Source organism: Phoxinus phoxinus, assembly GCF_949152265.1.
Source record: "Phoxinus phoxinus genome assembly, chromosome: 23".
In the NCBI taxonomy this organism is placed as follows: domain Eukaryota; kingdom Metazoa; phylum Chordata; class Actinopteri; order Cypriniformes; family Leuciscidae; genus Phoxinus; species Phoxinus phoxinus.
Window position 1 is genome coordinate 1,587,015 of NC_136898.1, and position 12,861 is coordinate 1,599,875.

The 12,861-nt window shown below is 35.4% G+C and overlaps 1 protein-coding gene across 2 annotated transcripts in view; it reads left to right on the forward strand.

The window, feature by feature from the left end:
- The first annotated feature begins 856 nt into the window (after window positions 1-856).
- Window positions 857-12,861, forward strand: part of gdnfa (glial cell derived neurotrophic factor a) — a 32,143-nt gene continuing 20,138 nt past the window's right edge. The window contains exons 1-2 of one of the 2 annotated variants that reach the window (XM_079600105.1): window positions 857-985; window positions 4,331-4,519. The gene's annotated coding sequence lies outside the window, so the exon portion shown is untranslated. Of the gene's footprint in view, window positions 1,075-4,330; window positions 4,520-12,861 lie in introns of both variants that reach the window. The other variant, XM_079600107.1, reaches the window with a different exon arrangement.

The following is a 12,861-nucleotide window of genomic DNA, read 5'->3' on the forward strand; positions in this document are numbered from 1 at the left end:
TGTAAAACACAGCACAGGATGTAAAAATCTAGCGTAAGATATAGGCATGAATTTCTCATGTGTTGTGTCTATTCTTTCCCTCTGGTGCTGTTTGGTCTTTTTTAATATATTTATATATTTTATTATATTATATATTATATTTTTTATTTTATCGGAATGGTATGAAACTTGGTAAAAGTTTTGGCACTTGTGTGAAATGGTTCTGAAAAAAACAGTCACACTTGTTCGGTTCACGATCAAAAATGAGCGCGAAATGAATGGGCGACGAATTTCATTTTTTAAAATCAAATTTGTAACACAACTCGTTTTTTTTACATTTTCTCACAAAAAAACATAAAACATGTAAAACATGTTTTAAAAAATATACATATTATGCATTTTTCATAACATTAAACTTATATTAAAAAAATAAAATTCTATAACTTTTTTTCTTTCTTTCACTTTTTCAACTTTTTTCACTTCAGCAATAATCTGCCAAGTGTCTTCTTTAAAAACATCTCAAACTTCAGTCTGTGATCCAAAGCATTTAAGATTTACCACAGTTTAAGTTGGAAATTACATTTTCAGCTCCATCCTCAAAAAAAATGATTGACAGGAAATAAATGGATCATAACTTTTCCATAAATATAATTTAGTTCTATAAAATCCCCTAAAAATACAAAAATATGAAATTAAAAAACATTCACTTCATTGAAATAAAAGTCATTTTTAACTGCCACACGAGCAGCTAACGGCTAACAGCTAACGGCGTTAAACTAACGGTTGTAAAATTGCGTGTCCAAATATTTACCCAAACATGAGTCAAAGAGGATTACGAGTCCATTTCTCCAGCTCAAAGCACAGGTTCTCTCTATAGCTTTGGCAGAGAGCCACATCTGATGGACTTTAAATAGCGACTGGATCATTCACACAGCGGCACTACGCTAACACTGCTGGAACACGGCCAACATGGAAACGGCTTTATTCTTCACTTCCTCTGACCTTGGCACGTAAATTACATTTTTATATCGAAGTACACAGAATGTCAAGGCCAGATAGAGCTATGCTTTGCTCATTTACAGCTAATTATCAACGGTAGATGTTTGTTGTTGCTGCTTTTTGATTAATATCACGTTATTGTCTTTGATTAGCATAACATGAAGGTTCAAGGAGTGATCGTGTCATCTGATCTGATAGCAATATGACATCGAAACACGGCGATAAAAACAGAACCTTTAGTAGGCTAATACACTGCAAAAAATGCTTTTCTTACTTAGTATTTTAGGTCTTGTTTATCAGTCCAAATATATATTTAAAAAAATCTTAAATCAAGATGCATTTAGGCTAGGCTACTAACTAGATGAGTAAAATGCCATAAAATATTATGTCTTGTTTTCTTGGGAAATAAATCCAAATTAAATGAGTTGTTGCTTAAAAAAACGCAAAATGATCTGCCAATGGGGTAAGAAAAATAATCTGAATTAATTTAACATTTTTCTTACCCCATTGGCAGATCAATTACGGTAGCTTTTTTTTAACCAACAACTTTGATTTGTTTCCCTAGAAAACGAGACAATATCTTATGGCATTTTACTACTTTATATGCATCTTGATTTAAGAACTTTTAGATATTAGGACTGTAAACAAGACCAAAATTAAAAAAAAAAAACTAAGAAAAGCATTTATAAAGTACTCAAATGTTCCTTTCCTACAAAGAAACAAACAAACACAGTAATTATTAACATCTTCTCCAGCCAAAAGTATCTGACATACCGTTCATATTTAGCCTAATTGCGGTGCTATTTTTAAATTATGCAGTCTTAATTATGAGTAATTCATTGTGTTGAAGAGGTAGAATAACAGTGAGGTAATGGATATCTTGCAGAACATCTGTAGGCGAGCGAGAGAAAGACGGTCTGTGGTCGCGATGCTTTGATGCTTCAGAGAGGAGGAGCCGCCGCTGATTTATACGCTAGAAACACAGATAGACACGAGTGCTCCACTGCACCTTTACACCATGTGTCACTGATACTACACCTCGACCTGATGTTTACAACACCTCAGGCACAAAAACTGCTGCTCATGACGACGAGAAAATACTTTCTGAAGAAATCATCAGCGTGCGGAAAGCTTCTCTGAGACAAGTTTGACGAGCTACTATCCCTTAAAACTCAACTTTGATCACTAAAATTTTAATGTTTTTCTTTGAAAAAATATTCGTCATGCCTTAAAGTATCTTGAATGTAACTCGACACCCTTGCCTCATTTAGTATGCGCGGTTCTATGAATATGCAAATGAGCCCCGCCTCCACTCACTCACTCACTCACTCAGAGATCCACTGGTTGACGATCACACGTTGATCTGATTGGTTACAAGGTAGTGTGTGACGTCAGAAACACCAGCGATTTCAAACCGTGTGTTTGAGACTGTCTTTGGTTCACTGCAGTTTTAAGCAGAAAATACTCAGAGTCAGCAATGCTGTCGACTTATGAACTTACACATGATTTGTCTTAAAGCGTATTAAAAACACCACATAGACACACAAACAACATTAAAAGCTGGATTTTCAACACAGGGGAAGTCAAGCTACCCTTCTGAAAAAGTAGTTAGCTATAGCTTTAGGGTTGGCTAGTACAAAATTTGGGGTTCAAAACAATGTAATGCAGTACAATTTTGATTTCAAAGAATATTGTTTTATTTTGTAAACCATCCAAAGATACGCAGAGTATTCAAATATAGTATGTATCTCAAACTGGCTGTCAAAGTGCAAAACTGCTACAAATGTAACAAATGCAAGAACAAAATATATGCAACTTAAATTGGCTAACTTAAGTTGGATACACAGTAGTCTGAACGCAGGATAAACTCACAGTACATGCAGTGATGAAGCTCGCGGCATTTACTGTGAACGAGCCGCTCGAGACGCTTCGCTCTGAAACCCGCCGCAAGCTATTTAATTAGATCACAACCTTTACCATGTAAATATGCACACTACACTATATGGATTGACAGATGCTTCGCAAAAGCAAAGGCACAAAACAGAATGTAGGTTTTGCTAACGCTACGCCGGAATGATGATAGATGCACTTTTATGATGAATAGACGCACTTTTATGATGAATAGATGCACTTTTATGATGGATAGATGCACTTTTATGATGGATAGACGCACTTTTATGATGGATAGACGCACTTTTATGATGGATAGACGCACTTTTATGATGGATAGACGCACTTTTATGATGGATAGACGCACTTTTATGATGAATAGATGCACTTTTATGATGAATAGACGCACTTTTATGATGGATAGATGCACTTTTATGATGGATAGACGCACTTTTATGATGAATAGATGCACTTTTATGATGAATAGATGCACTTTTATGATGAATAGATGCACTTTTATGATGGATAGATGCACTTTTATGATGGATAGACGCACTTTTATGATGGATAGATGCACTTTTATGATGGATAGATGCACTTTTATGATGGATAGACGCACTTTTATGATGATAGATGCACTTTTATGATGGATAGATGCACTTTTATGATGGATAGATGCACTTTTATGATGATAGATGCACTTTTATGATGGATAGATGCACTCTCTTATGATGATAGATGCACTTTTATGATGGATAGACGCACTTTTAAGATGGATAGATGCACTTTTAAGATGGATAGACGCACTTTTAAGATGGATAGATGCACTTTTATGATGATAGATGCACTTTTATGATGGATAGATGCACTTTTATGATGGATAGACGCACTTTTATGATGGATAGATGCACTTTTATGATGGATAGATGCACTTTTATGATGGATAGATGCACTTTTATGATGGATAGACGCACTTTTATGATGGATAGATGCACTTTTATGGACTTTAAAACAGAAACGGCCATTCACTCCCATTATAAAGCTTGGAAGGACATTTTTTGTCTGAAAGAAGAGTGTCATACACATCTAGGATAACTTGAGGGTTAGTAAATCATGGGCTAATTACATTTTTTGGGTGAACTATCCCTTTAATAGTTATAGGGGTTTGTTCAAATCTTATACCAGACTAATATGGCGTCACATTAAGGCATGTTATCTTGAACATCTCCTGACAAATTGGAGGTATGATCACACTGTGCAACGCCCATCTAGAACCATCTCTGACCTTGAGAAGCCTTGATTTCTGAGAGGATCTCACAGCCAAACATGATCCACTGGTGTCCAGCTGACCAGCTGCTGTGGCCACGGAGATCGACACAGTATCCCGAGGATATAGTGGATATAGTGTGACACGGATCCAGTAGGTGGCTTAACTCTGGCCTCTTTGATCCTCCTTCTGCAGGTGCTGCCAACTCGGTTTTCTGCGGTCGAATGAGCGCTCGCTTCCCTGCAGCCGCTGGCGGATTAACTGGAGGAATTGGAGGCCGAAACAGGATCCAATTCAGGCTCGGATCAAGTCCTGGTCCTCAAGCCCCGTCAGCGCTAAACATCCCCGGCACTTCCTCCTCCAATTAGTGCAACCTTGTTACATGTAAGTCAAGACTAAGACCGTGTGCACCGCGCTTTTACCGTGGCCATGCTGAATGCTAGAGGTTAGCATCAAAATAGCACTCAGGAAATATGAACAGCCCATGAGAAACCAAGGACGATGAGAACGTCAACATCAGACTGAAACTGGACTTGTAGAGTTCATAGTTTGAATATATAAGCTGCTGAATATGAGAATAGAGCAAGTCAAGTTGATATTCAGAATTTTTGTAATTGTTTGTTATGTATAAGCCAAAATGACCAACTGCGTAAGTCTAGTTTCAGTTTCAAAATTGATGTTCTTGTTCATATTTGGTTTCTCAGAAAAGCAAATATTGCATTTCTATAACAGCTCAATAATAAAGATATGGTGATATCAATCAAACTGCGGCCACATATTTAGTTTATTAAGTCAGAAAGACATCAAAGCAGGATCATGTGTTAGAATTCTATTTAGAAGGACAAAAGAATGAAGATTCTAATCTTACCTTAGCAACTGTTGCCGTGCATCTCATCAGACTCAATTCCATGGATGCATGCACAAGAGAAGTTTTGTCAAGCTGGATCACGTTTCAGGCGTATAAGAAAAAAAAAATATATTCAACATTTTACTGTTATTCGTAAGTGTATTTCGTGTATTGTGAAACTGCAGCTTTATGCTAATGCAAAATAAATATGATCTGTATTCCTCTGGCTCCCATTTTTCTGCGCTTACACTTTTGGCACGTTTTTACGAAATACGGCCAAATGCATTGTAAACCTGTGAACGGTGATTATTTGCAAGTGAATACAACAGTTTTAAAAACTGCAAAACAGATTGACCCGCGTAAAGCCAATCTGTGTGAGAAATTAAATCTTTGTAAATTTAAAAAGATCAAGTTATTTGCAAAAATTCTAAACTCTCCGGTTATTTGCAAAAAATGCAAAAAGATCAATTTATTTGCAAAAATAAAATCATGCTATTTGCTAAAAAAAATCAAGTCATTAGCAAAAAAAATTAAGCTGTCATGCTATTTGAAAAAAAATATTTACAAAAAAATGCAAAAAGATCAAGTTATTTGAATTTTTTTATAAAAAATCATGTTATTAAAAAAAAAAGATCAACTTATTTGCAAAAAAAAGTACAAAATCAAGTCTTTGCAACAAATAAAAACAATCAAGTTAATTGCAAAAATGATTGCACACACACTTTTTTTTCCTCCAAAAGTTATTAGCAAAAAATGCATTAATGGTGAAGATTCTGTCAAAAGGCACTAAAGCCTGAAAGGAATGTCAGCACATGTCAGTGAGCAGCACTTCTCCTGTGGGAGCCGTCAGGACCAGCAGCTGCTGGAGCTCAAAGCTCACAGGTACCAGAACACAGCGCTGGCATGCTATGAGTTCACGTCTGGCGGAGTCAGAAAGGTTGCAAACACACTCAGGCCTGACCGCAGAGAGGCTGTTCGGGGCTTATACTGACGGCGCAGGGCCTGTGAAACAGCACTTACATCCCCCACACGCTTCTGTCCTGTGCAAACCCACCGACGCTTGGGAGCTGCTCCCTCGAATTCCCTGCGTCATTCCCAGAGTGGCTATGCAGGCCGATGGACATCACGTCTCCTGTAAGCATTCAGTGCTGGAGAACCGCCAACGCTGATCTACTCACTGTAAAAAATAATTGTTGGTTTAACTTAGAAAAGTAAGTAACCTGGTTGCCTGGTTAAAATTTTGAGTTAATACAACGAATGAGATTGGTTTAATCAACAGAATCTCAAAATAGTATGTTATCTGAATCTGAACTACATTAATTACCTAAGTTGACAAAAGAAAAAAAGTTGTGATAAATCATGAAAATAATTTTTTTAAGTACTGGAAAAAGTGTTCAGATCGCTTAAAAAAAATTAGTAAACCCGTTGCCTTAAATTTATTAACGCTCTGGGGACTGATTGGGCGGTACCGCCCAAAATGGCATACTTTTACAAATGTGTAATTATCTTAAAAACTATTAATGATAGAATTGCCGTCTTCCTCGGACTCCGCTGAAAACAGTGATATCCAGTTTGTATATATACACACTTCCTTGTTGCGTAATACCACTGCGTAAAAACGCCAAATAAATCGATGTTGTTAGGCAGATTCCAAGCGCAACGACCAATGGAAAAATTGCCGCTGGGAGGAATATTTTTCTTACCCAATCAGAGGAAGGTTACCATGACGTATTCTAGCGAATCGGAGGACTTGCAAGGGACCATAGTAAGGGACAGCTATGTACAAACAGCGTCGAGTGGAGGAGGAGACAGAGAGCGAAAGGAACGAGTGTTACAGAGCGCAAACAATTACAAATGTCTGTCAAGCAAAGGGTTTGAAAATATATTTTTTGTTCAAAAACTGTTCACTATTGTTGTGTGAGGTGTGATTTTCAGTAATAATTGACAAAAAAATTATTTTCGGTTTTGAAATTATCTAGTTTATTGTACATTTCTCACTCATACTTCCTTTATAAGCACATTACATGCTTGCTTATGTTAGCTTAGGGTCTTCTGAATCCATAGATGCCAAACACATGGTGTTCCGTCTCCATATGGTTTATAAGCCCAAATGTAAAAATAGAGAAACGGACCAAAAAGGGCTTATAGTCCCCAGAGGGTTAAACATGAAGAACAGTGTCAGTGCTGCTTTTAAGTGAGAATTATACTTACATTTCTGCTATAAAGCGGCTCTCCGGTGTGTTCATGTTTGTACTCGTGTCTGACCTTGACCGACTGAAAAGAGGAAATTAAGATTTTCATGTCAAAGAAGGCGGAGCTCCAGAGCCACGCCCACTTATGATGTCATCACCGTGGACCAATGGGAGCTCATGGAGTTTACCAATCGGAGGGAACTTTTCGAATGCCTGAAACAAACTCCAAACGAACTTTCTTTGGTCTGATTTTGTTTGAAATTACATCACATTAGTTCGTTCTTCGATTTCGCTTGAAGTTTATCGGGGGCTTTATTCATTTGCGCCTAAAATAAATGAATCAAAAGGGTAAAGTTATTTGCATCAAGTTGCAAAAAATTCTGCAAAAAAATCTAAATTGAAAATCTAGAATAAAATTATTTGCAATTAAAATAAAAAAAAGTTACTTGCAAAAAAAAATCATGTAATTTGCACAACAAAAGAAATAGTTATTTGCAACACTTTCTCAGCGAAGCATTCAAGTCAAAACAACCTGTAAGAACAAAAATAAACCACAAATGAGATCTCATTTATATATCAACATTGAGAATAAGACTGCAGTTACATCATTGGTCTCATCTCGAGTTTCACACGAGATCCAGACGATACCAAAGTCTGGGATGACCTCAAGATAGAAATCTCAGATATTTCTCATCAAATGATCTGAGCTGCTCCACATTTATTTAAGAGCTGAATGAGAACTATTGACTCATTTGTGTCTATTTTTATTCCAGGAATTTCAGAAAACATCTGAGACAAAGTTGATATTCAGTGACTCATAACTCATTAAATCTCCAGTGAAAGAGCAGGGCAATAACATTTTCCTCTGGGTAACAATATTGACTCGATTTCACCTGAACCGCTTCATTCTAGAAGAGCCTCTCTTTCATCATCATCACCTGACAGACCTTTCATTGCACTGGCTTTTGGACTTCTGCGGTAAAAATAGAAAGGAAGACCGTCATTAATTCAACACACAACCCTGAATACCGGCCTTCTATGGTGATGAAAGTCCAAACATATCTCTGCTCTTTAACTTTATACATTTCTTATCTGCATTTATCACCTGAACCAGCACACCCAGTGAATATCTGACAGAACGGCCATTGACTCGCCAGCAGATCTACATTTTACACATGCCTGTATAATAGTAATATGCCAAATACATGACATAATCTTCTCCACAGGTAACACAGCGGATTACAATTCTGTGGAGAGAGCGGGAAAAGTGCAACGGAGCAAGTAACATGTCAACTAAACTATAAACACATATTAGATAACTGCTTTTATAGTAAACAAAGTGCGTTTACCTGCAGTATGTTCCCATTGACACGCTAACGCAACTTTGGTTTGGTGGAATATTATGGAAAACACTGTTAGTAGAGGTCAAAATCAGTGTGTCCAAAAGTAACCTGTCCTATTGTTTAATAGTTTCATCCACACCTCATGCAAGATCTGTTTTATAATCACACTTATAATGTTAGACATTTGATCAAACCTCTAAAACTAAGAGGTAGAATTTGTTTTAGAAACTATTTTCACTCTGAAATTGCTATTAAATATCACAAATTATTACAAAGTAATGGTTGATTGATTGAATTGCCCAATTTTGTTTAAAATGTTATATTAACGTTATAAATATTTAGATATGTAAATAAGGTTAATAGAATTTCCAGAACATTAATCTGAACATTGGATGAAACCAGGTTTAAAATTCTTGTTTCATTTTGTTGACATAGAGTTAAATATTTTTACAGAGGGGATTTTGGCTAGGTCTTTTTATGAATACATAAATCTAAAAATACTGTCAACCAGTATTTAAATACTGTCAATCAAGACAGAAAAAATACACTTTCACCATGTTTTTAGAAATACAATGTAATATAAATCAGGAGAAATATATTATATGAACAAACCCCTCAGTATAAAATTCAGAATATAGATGGGAATAAAACTGTAAAATTTGTAAATGATACTGGAAAAATCCCCACCATGTTTTCATGAACAAAACATTGTACAAAATCAGCCGAATGAGATATGAATAATCCCCTCAGTAAAATCCTTCAGAATATATACAGGAATAAATCTGTAAGTTCTGGTGTATGTAAGTGATACTGAAGTGGAGAAAAAACTTTTTAAAGATATTGTCAGTGAAATCTACAGACACAAATAAAGTGCAATAAAATAACACTTAAGCATGTAATTCATCCAGCACCATTTGTGAATAAAAACTGGAGTATGATAAGATGCATAAACTTACACATTTTATGACATGCATTTAACATCAGGGCTTTCCATCAGAGAAAACTTGTGAGCCGTTTTTGTGTTGTGACCCAGTATTTCTATTGGACCATCAATATCACAAGCGTTTGCAAACAATAAAAACTGATGCCACATATCATACAATGATATATGAACAAACCCCTCAGTATAATCCTTCAGAATATATTCAGGAATAAATCTGTAAATTTTGGTGTATATAAGTGATACTGAAGTGGAGAAAAAAACTCTTTAAAAATATATATTGTCATTGAAATCTACAGTCGTAAATAGATCAAATGCAATAAAATATTACTAAACGTTATGAAAAGCAAAACAAATCTCAAAACTGTCCAGAAAATTGAAAGACCAAAATACTATTTTATGGACCACCAATATATCATGTGTCCAAACAATAACAACTGATGCTGCAGAAGTAGACAAACACCATCAGCTTCACAAACACATCTAATGAAATGTGGAATAAAAGGTCACATGACTCTGTATTGTTATTCAAAAGATCTTGCAATTATGCATGCAAACACGTTGTTACTGGGTCATCGTCAGTGTGTACTTTGGTTCCTCACCAACACGGCAGATGTTATCGTTGGTGTTCTGGAAATAACATTTATTTTATCTAATTGTTTACTGAAGGGAGTTGTGGTGATCACAGCTTGTCTCGATCAGGGAAACACCCATCTCACACCGTCACCGTGATCTTTGTTCCCTGCACCCATACGCCTGTAATTTCATTATCCAGAGCGTTTCATTCAAGCAGAGATCTCTGATTACTCACGCATGTTTTCCACACCGCCATTAACAAGTTTGGCACTTTGCAACTCGCTTTCCAAACTAAGTGATCTGCTTCATTGCTCATAAGCACCTGCATTCTACAAGCTCAAATAATGGTTATGACGACCTAACAAGCATAGAAATACACACCACACACAAACAGTGAGCAAAATAGGATATTTTTTAATTAGATTGCAACTATACTGTATTAAAATGCTGCATGCATTAGTTTCGCAACAGATTATGTGTTTTAAAAACATAATCAAAACAGAGTATGTGTTTAACAAATGCAGGATTGATGTTTGGGTAACATTTGTTAACATTAGATTAGTTACTTCTAAACGTATATTAATCTTGGTTTATGTTAACATTTACTAATACATTATTCAAATTAAAAGTTGAATCTGATCATTTTATTGGTAACACTTTACAATAAGGTTCATTAGTTAACATTAGTTAACTACATTAGTTAACCTCAACTAATAATGAACTGCACTTATAAAGCATTTATTAATCTTTGTTAATGTTAATTTAAACATTTACTAATACTTTATTAAAATCTTGTTAACATGAGTTAATGCACTGTGAACTAACATGAACTAACAATGAACAGCTTTATTTCTATTAACTAACATTAACAAAGATTAGTAAATACTGTAACAAATGTATTGCTCATTGTTAGTTCATGTTAGTTAATACATTAACTAATGTTTAATAAATGAACCTTATTGTAAAGTGTTACCATTTTATTTAATGGACCTGAGCTAACATGAACTTACAGTTGTAGTTTGATTACAAAGATAAATAAATACTGTAACTAATGTATTGCTCATTGGTAGTTAATATACGTTAATGCATTTACTTAAGGGTTATGTTTGTTTTGAATGGCATGCCAGCTTCCTTGGCTATTTTTACGGCAAAAACTAGTACAACATTTATTTATTTAGTTATTAAAATTTTAAATAGAAACTAAAGATATTTAAGACCAATTTTCTTTAGAAAATGTTCTTTCTTAACTTGATTTAAACCCTTATAATGGCGCCATTATTAATGAACGAGCATTCATGATGAAACTCTCAAAGGACTCTTCTTTTTTTTTCTTTTTTTAAATTTTTTTGCGTACAGGCGACACCATTGTCAAAACGATTCCCATTCACACGGATCCGCGAAACCGACTAAAAACGCTGTATTGTGCTGCCAGGCCAGTAGATGGCGATGAAACACTATAGACTGAACACGTAATACGCATGTACGTCATGTCAACGTCTTCAGAGATTAAAGTTTTTGTTGTTTACACGGAGAGACCGTTTCATTTTGAAACCCGTTTTCAAAACTTTGCGTTTGCAGGCGCCCAAACCGCCATTGTTGTGTAAACGAACGGCCAAAACGCATAAAAAGTTTTACGTTTTTAGTTGCGCTAATGTTTTCTTCCCTATTGTGCCGTATATCCAGTGAAACGCTTCTGGAACAATAACAAATGTGGGCGGGGCTTGATTTTGTCTGTGGGGAATTGATTGGATGGTTGTGGTTTGCTATTGGTTGATCTCATGTGAGTGACAGGTTGCCCCGCCCACATCATCTGAGAAAAGATGTCGCTGCTTGATTAAAGATTACGAGGCACATCATTTTAAAACAATAATGATCTGCACCAATAAATAATTTAATATACACACTACAATATTACATAAAAAAAAATAAGAATTGTCAATTTTGATTTCATGGTGACTTTAACAATATTGACAACCTCCATGTCTCAAACTCGCTGTCAATACGAGCTAAACACACGTACACACGCTGTGTAAGACAGACTCGCGGAGTGAGAACAGAGATCAATGAAGAACCTAAAGCAGAAGCACTGGGCTTACGGCCAATTATGACAAAATTGCTTAAATATAACCACACGCGCATATCTAAATGCAGGAGCAGGAGATCGGACTTCACTACGGGACGCCGGGATCACAGCTGAAGAACACCGGACACTCGATCAACACTTCCACAGCATCTGTTTGCTGTCCTGCGAACATTAATGCACATTTCCTTCGACAAACAGTGCAGTTTGTTATTCCTAGCATGTTCTGAATGCCTAAACCGTTTATAGTGGAAAACTTTTTATTCATTAGATTTAAATAGGGGTGTAACAATATATTGTGTCACATTATATATCGCAATACAAAAATGCATCAATATTGTGGATAGTGACAATATGTATTGTGTATAATTCACCCAAAATGAACATTTCTGTGTGAGGAAAACAGTTTTAGTGTCAGTACTACATTAAACTACTATATATAATGTTGAATATAATGTATAATAATGCAATGAGGGAATATTTGTGTGCACTGTAAAAAAAAAAAGTTGGTTTAACTTAAAAAAGCAAGTTACCTTGTTGCCTTAAAATTTTGAGTTCGTTGTAATTAAAAAATTGAGTTAATACAATAAATGGTTTAATAAACAGAAACTCAAAATAGTGTTATCGTCACACATTAATTATCGAAGTTGATTTGACAAAAGATAAATAGTTGTAATAACAAATCATGAAAATATATGTTTAAAGTGTGTCCTGATAATGCCAAATGTCTGATGTTACCAGTAAAAAG